Genomic DNA, 7,328 nt, shown 5'->3' with positions numbered 1-7,328 from the left:
GTATATATATACACACACACGTATATAGGAGCCCTGGTGGTACAGTGGTTAAAGCTCTTGGTGGCTAATCTAAAGGTCCCCGTTTAGAACGGCAGGAGAAGTGACAGTCTGCCTTCCTCCATAAAGATTTACAGCCTTGGAAACCCGATAGAGCAGTTCTACTCTGTTCTATACAGTCACTATGAGTCGGAATCGACTTGACAGAAGTGGATTTTTATAAATGTATATATATGTATGTTTATATAAATATATACATATATATATAATTTTTTTTTTAGGAGGGCCCCTACTCCCTTTTTCCATCTCCCTCCTCCCTTGAAAGAGAAATGATTCCTTGGATAAAATCCAAACATCAGTTAAGCCACAGGTACTAGTGGGCTGGGTTACTGTGTCAAAGGGTCAAGCACCTCCTTGTCTTGTCCCTTTTGCATCTTCTTTATTAATGCAACTAAGGTAGTAAGTTAAGTAGACAAGACACTCTTGATGCCTGTTTTTTTTTTTCTTTTTAAATTGTGGTAAAATACACATGTAACAAATTGTTTGCCTTTTCAACATTCTTTTTATCACGTTTTTCAACCATTAATATTATCCATTTCCAAATTTTCCCATCACTCTTAACAGCAACTCACTGCTTAGAGGACACTGAGCTTTTGTCTTCTCTGTTTTGACTTTCTTCCTTCATGTTACTGTACAAAGCTTGGTACAATTCCAACAATTAGATTGAGAGAAAGGTATCAGGTGTTATGTAGACTGCAAGCTCCAGCTGCATGCTGCATCTCAGGGGTCTGTGTCGGGGTATCTAGCACTTATACAACGTATAATAAAGGTTCATCTTTGGGATCCTTAGGTATTAAAATTCCCTTAGTGAACTCACAGAGGAGAGGATGATTAGTGTGATTAACTTTAGACATTTTTTTAAATTCCTCTATATACTTCCATCGAAATTCAATTCCTTCATTTATTGATAAAATATTTATTAAGTACCTACTATGTGCTAGACTCTATTCCATGTACTAGGGATAAAGGAATTAACAAGGCATGCAATTATCCAGAATGATGGAGCTTTTATTTTAGCTGAAGAGACAAAATTAAACAAATGCACGCATTGATTGATATACCATCCCAATTTCTAAAAACTTATATGTCATTGTCCATTTATTGAGGTCTCTGGCACTGTTTGAAGAGCTTTATATGTAGTATTTCATTTAATCCTTACTATAACTCTAATGAAGCAGATGTGTAATATGAAATGACATAATATAATATAGTATAACAATGCAATATTTTGCAGATGAGAAAACTGATAATTGCACAGGGTCCCAAAGCCCTTAAGTGTCTGAGTGATAACCTAAAATTAGATTCATCTGATTCAAAGTACACATATACACTGTTATGTTTTTCATCCTTCAATTTACCATTACTATAAAGCAATCAGACAGTCCTGGGTACTATGCTAAATAATAGAAATACAAAGATGAATCAGACTGTCTCTATCAGTAAGAAACACTCAGCTGGTAGCGGAGACAGACATGCAAATAAACTCCTTTACTGGTGCATTGTGGGAACAGTAGCAGAGGACTGTCCAGGAGGAAGTGGGAAGACAAGGAGAGAAAGATCTATTTTATCTACATGGTTATAGAAGGCTTCACAGAGGAAATGGCACCTGAGCTGCATCCTCTCCTGTGTAGAACTCCCTTTCTCTTCTCAGTGCCACTGCAGTCCAAGTATAGGCAGCTATGTGATTACAGTGAAGGAAGAGTTATCATTGGTAGGAGAGACAAGTCACTATTGTTCTAGGTCAAACTTTGTTACTAAGGTGTAAGAAACTGTTGAAATTTCTGACATTCAGTTGTTGTTGTTCTTTTCATGCGTACAATAAAGTTAATGACACCTGCCCCATCTCTATAACGGAGTTGCTTGTGGGCTCTAAATAGCATAAGAATGGCTGTGTAAGGAATAACGCAGAATAAAAATGTGAACCAGCAAGGCTATAAAGAGTAATAACTATGAGCAAACATTTCCTCCCTTTTTAACCTGCTCTTTTCTAGGCCACATTTTTCAATGTCTGTTTTCACATAGCCTGTTTTACAGTCCTTATATTCAGCCTGGGGCCCTGGTGGCACAGTGGTTAAGAGCTCAGCTGCTAACCAAAAGGTTGGCAGTTCAAATTCACCAGCCGCTCCTTGGAAACCCTAGGGGGCAGTTCTACTCTGTTCTATCTGGTCACTATGAGTCATCAATATGTGGAATTTGCCACTATTCCTATAGGATCTTCTTCTTCTTCCCCATGGTATGCCCTTCATTTATTTGTTCACTCACTCATTCATTCATTCTTTCATTTTACCTTGAGAAAATTATGAGTATTTTTGTTTGCTTCCTTTTTTCTTTTAAAAACAGATTTAAAAAATTCCTTGCTTGTTCTAAAATTTGAAACAGTAAAACAAGAAAATAAAATTTTAAATTCACTTAAACCTACCACCCAGACATAACTTTTGTTTACATTTTGGGAAATATCTCTCTGTATTGGTAACTCTCAGACTTTAATGTGTATCAGAATAACCTGGGAGACTTATTAATAATGCAGATTCCTTCAGGCCTCACTCAACTCCCAGAGTTTGCGACTTAATATATGCAGTGTAGACCCAGGATTCAGAATTTAAAATCTAAGGACATTTTTAAAAATCCAAGGTGATTCTGATTTAGTGGTCTGCAGACCAGATCTTAAAGAAAAAAATTTTTAAAAACTACTGCTGCAAACAACACCCCGTGTCAATATAGAAAGAAGTATACAAATTCCCATAAATGTTTTTGTGGCAGACATTGTTGGTTGACTCCTCCAATGCCATTTCCCCGTCATTTCTCCCTTGTGGCCTTTCACTATAGAGACTGAGAAGCCCAATACTCATTTTCCTAGTCTCTTGTGCAGCTGTGGTTGGCCATGTAACCTGGTTCTGGCCAAAGAGGTCTTCTGGGAAAGCAAGAGGCAAACTGGTTATCACTGCCCCCCTCACCTTTTGAAGTAGATGTTTATCATATTTGTGACCACCCATTATCTTTTGAATTGCCTAGCATAGAAGTCAGAATCTTCACAACCAGTATATCCTGACTTTGCAGAATCATTCCTGAGCAGACATCCAAGTCCAATCTATAAGACACATCCTCCTGAGACTGATTTGGAAGTGCACACGGTTAGGAATCAGGATCTGTGTAGATTTTCCATTTTGCCAGCATGGTGGTTGGTAGGTGACGCATCTGGATTTCGGTATTGTTGGAGGCAAAGACGGTGGTTTTCCAGTGGTGGTGAGGTAGGGTGACCTATTCATTGTTTTGTCCAGGGCGTTCATGGCTTTACCACTGAAAGTCCTGCATCCTCAGAAATTGTTACAGTTTTAAAAAGTAAAAGCTTCATATCCCAGGAACTCCACCAGTCCTGAGCAAACCTGGATGATCGGTCACCCTATGCTTAGGTGACATTCCTGAGTGGTAGTAAATTCAAGTTCCAAATAAAACCATGTTCCTGGAATTTAGTGCTGAGCAGTGGCCATGACTGAAGTTTCTTCATCTGGCTTGTTCTGCAGTGAGATTTAGGATTGGGGATTTTGTCTTGGAAGCTGGGCCTAGGGTCTTTTCCCTACTCTCCCAATGATTTCACACACTGCTGAATGTACTGTAAATCACTTTTTAACTTAAACTTGCAAGGGTGAATCTGTTGTTTTCAACTAAGGTCCCTGAATGATATACCTTCTTCCTGCCTCAAATACCACTATGACACCTAAAGTTATAGCAGCCATCTTATAATATGAAATGATGAAAACGAGGATAAAAACCAACGGTCAAGTATGGTCAAGTACAAAGAAAGAATGACCTAGTGTCCTTATTTCTATAAATGAAATAATGAACCAGTCCTAAAATTGTATACCTATGAGACTTCTTGTTACTAGAGATAATAAATGTCTAATTTTAAGCCATCCCACTCAGTTAAGTAAGCTATTTTAACTGATACGGCTCATGCTATGCATGCTGTTACATAACATGCTTTTTTCCCCTTACTCAATGGTATGTGACTTCCATATTTCTCTGCCAATAATTTGAGTTGATAGCATCTATAATGACTGCAAACTGTAAATTTCCTTGGATGCTCCATCCTCTTTTACCACAATGCCTTATTCATCTTAGAATATTTAAAAAAGTATAACAGTATCTTACACTGTTTTCTAATTTTTTTTGTGCTTTGGGCTTGTGTAAGTTAACTGCTAGAATTTTAATAAAATATTACAGTAAAAATAATAGGTTATATTTGAATATATTGCTAAAAACTATATGTAAAATGTTTAAAAGAATCAAAAATTCACGATGGAAAAGCTCGTGGATAATTTCTGCTGCAGTCTGGATTTCTGCAGAACTAAGGAATTTGCATTTTTTTGCTCTTTTATAACCTTTATGTCATGACTCTGTAAAACTATTCCTAGAAGAGACAGCATAGAACATCCTATATCTCTTCCAAACAAGGAGTGAGACAGTTCTAGTTGTGACAAGTTTTACTGGGTTGCTCTAATCAGATGATTAAAAAAGAGGAGAAGAAAGAAAAGGCAGGGAGGCAGGAAGGAAGGTGAGAGCAAGAGGAAGAATAAAGTAACAAAAATAATGAAAGAGGAAAGAAAGAAAAGGGGGGTATTCAAAAAAATTATGAAGACAACACATGACTTGTTTATAAGCTATTCCCTCATTCATCATCTTACTTAAAAAATTAAAAATTCTTTCAGTTAAGCCCTGTTCTTTTTTTTCTCTCTTCAATATGTTAGTGACTCCATAAGAAGCAAAGTAACCTTTTATCTTCCCAGAAAGAGCATTTTGCCAAAACAAGAAACTCAGCAAGGCACAGTGCTTCTGACCCATGCTTCCTTCACCTGGAATCTTCCTGCAGCTATGACACAGGTCCTGCAGACATCTTGCTCCCACAAATTGAGCCCTGCTTTTTTCTGGACCCACTATCCATTAGAGATTCACGAAGGGGACTTGCTGCTGATATCATGGAGTAGTATCTTGGTATTCGGAATCTAAAACCACCATTACCATAACCCCTTGTTGGTATTTTTGCTTCCCCTCTGCTTGCTGTCTACAGCATCCCGTCTCTTGCTCCACACTGTGTATGATAATAACAATGTATGATTTCTGACCCAATATATCAATCTATATCACAAATCTTCTAGGGTAGCCTTCATAAATACTTAGCATTGCAACTGAAATTCCCAACTATGCAAACTACTTTTTAGCAGGCAGATCACCTCCCTCTTGAGCAGGTTTTTTTTTTTTTTAAATATTGGCTTCAGCGTATCTTTGGGAAGTTACTTCAACCCTCCTGAGCCCATTTTTTAATTGGGTTGTTTAATTAATCATTAAATGTTGAATTAAAGTTTTTGCATATTCTTACAAGTCCTTTGTCAGATATATGTATTGCTAATGTCTTCTTTGAGTCTGTGGTTTCCTATTCATTTTCATAACTGTGTCTTTAGGAGAGCAGATGATCTTAAGTTTGATAAAGTCCACCTTACCAATTTTCTTTGTTTGTGCTTTTTGTAATCCATCTAGGAAACTTTTGCCTACCTCCAGGTTGCACAGATTTTCTCCTATATTTTCACATAGCTTTAGGTATATGATCCATTTCTAGTTACGTTTTACGTATGGTATGAGGTAAGGGTTGAGGTTTGTTTTTTTCCATATGAGTGAATATCCAGTTGTTTCAGCATCACTTGTTTAAAAATTTACCATTTTCCATTTGAATTACCTCGACCTTTGTAAAAATCAATGCAACACTGAAGTATGAATCTGTTTCTGGGCTCTGTATCCTGTTCCATTATCTATATGTTATGCCAATACCACCCTGTCTTAATTACTATAGCTTTAAGTCTTGAAATCAGGTGGTACAAGTTCTCCAAAGCTGTTATTTTTTTTTTTTATTGTTGTAGTTTAAATGAAGTTTACATTTCAAGTTAGTCTCCTCTACGAAAATCTATACACGTGTTGTTACATGACCCTGACTGGTCTCCTCACGCTGTGACAGCACACTCCTCCCCTCCACCCCTGATTCTCCATGTCCATTCAACCAGCTCCTAACCCTCTCCGCCCTTCCACCTCACCTCCGGATAGAAGCCGCCCATTTAGTCTCCTATACTTACTTGAGCTAAGAGGCACACCCGTCATGAGTATCAATTTATGTCCCACAGTCCAGTCCAATCCCTGTCTGAAGAGTTGGCCTCGGAAATTGTTTTAGTTCTGGGCTGATAGACAATTCAGGGGCCATGCCTTCCAGGGATCCTCCAGTTTCAGTCAGACCATTAAGTCTGGTCTTCTTACTATAATTTCAGTTCTGCACCCCACCTTTCTCCTGCTCCATTAGGGACTCTCTGTTGTGTTCCCTGTCAGGGCAGTCATTGGTGGTAGCCGGGCACCAACTAGTTCTTCTGGTCTCAGGCTGATGAAGTCTGGTTTATGTGGCCCTTTCTGTCTCTTGGCCTAATCCTTTCCTTGTGTCTTTGGTGTTCTTCATTCTCCTTTACTCCAGGTGGTTGGGAACAATTGATGCATCTTAGATGGCGACTTGCAAGCTTTTAAGACCCCAAACGCCACTCACCAAAGTAGGATGCAGAACAGTTTCTTAATAAACTTTGTTAGGCCAATTGACCTAGATGTCCCCTGAAAGCATAGTCCCCAGGCCCCTACCCCTGCTACTCGGTCCCTCAAAGTGTTTGATTGTATTCAGGAAACTTCTTAGCTTTGGTTTAGTCCCGTTGTGCTGACCTCTCCTGTAGTGTGTGCTGTCCTTCCTTTCACCTAAGATAATTCTGATCTAATATCTAGTTAGTAAATAACCCTCACCCTCCCTCCCCACCCTCCTAACCATCAAATAATGTTTTCTTCTGTGTTTAAACCTTTTCTTGAGTTCTTATAATAGTGGTCCTATACAATATTTGTCCTTCTGTGACTGACGAAATTCACTCAGCATAACGCCCTCCAGATTCCTCCATGTTATAAGATGTTTCATGGCTTTCTCATTGTTCTTTATCGTTGCGTAGTATTCCATTGTGGATATACCATAATTGTTTCTCCACTTGTTCATTGATGGGCAACTAGGTAGTTTCCATCTTTTTGCTATTGTGAACAGTGCTGCAATGAACATGAGGGTGCATATGTCTATTCGTGTGACAGCTCTTATTTCTCTAGAATATATTCCAAGGAGCGGGATTGCTGGATCATATGGTACTTCTATTTCTAGCTTTTTAAGGAAGCGCCAAATCGATTTCCAAAGTGGTTGTACCATTTTACATTCC

The sequence above is a fragment of the Trichechus manatus genome, unplaced genomic scaffold, assembly GCF_000243295.1.
Source record: "Trichechus manatus latirostris isolate Lorelei unplaced genomic scaffold, TriManLat1.0 scaffold00006, whole genome shotgun sequence".
NCBI classification, from domain to species: domain Eukaryota; kingdom Metazoa; phylum Chordata; class Mammalia; order Sirenia; family Trichechidae; genus Trichechus; species Trichechus manatus.
Note: the sequence above shows the minus strand (reverse complement) of the source record.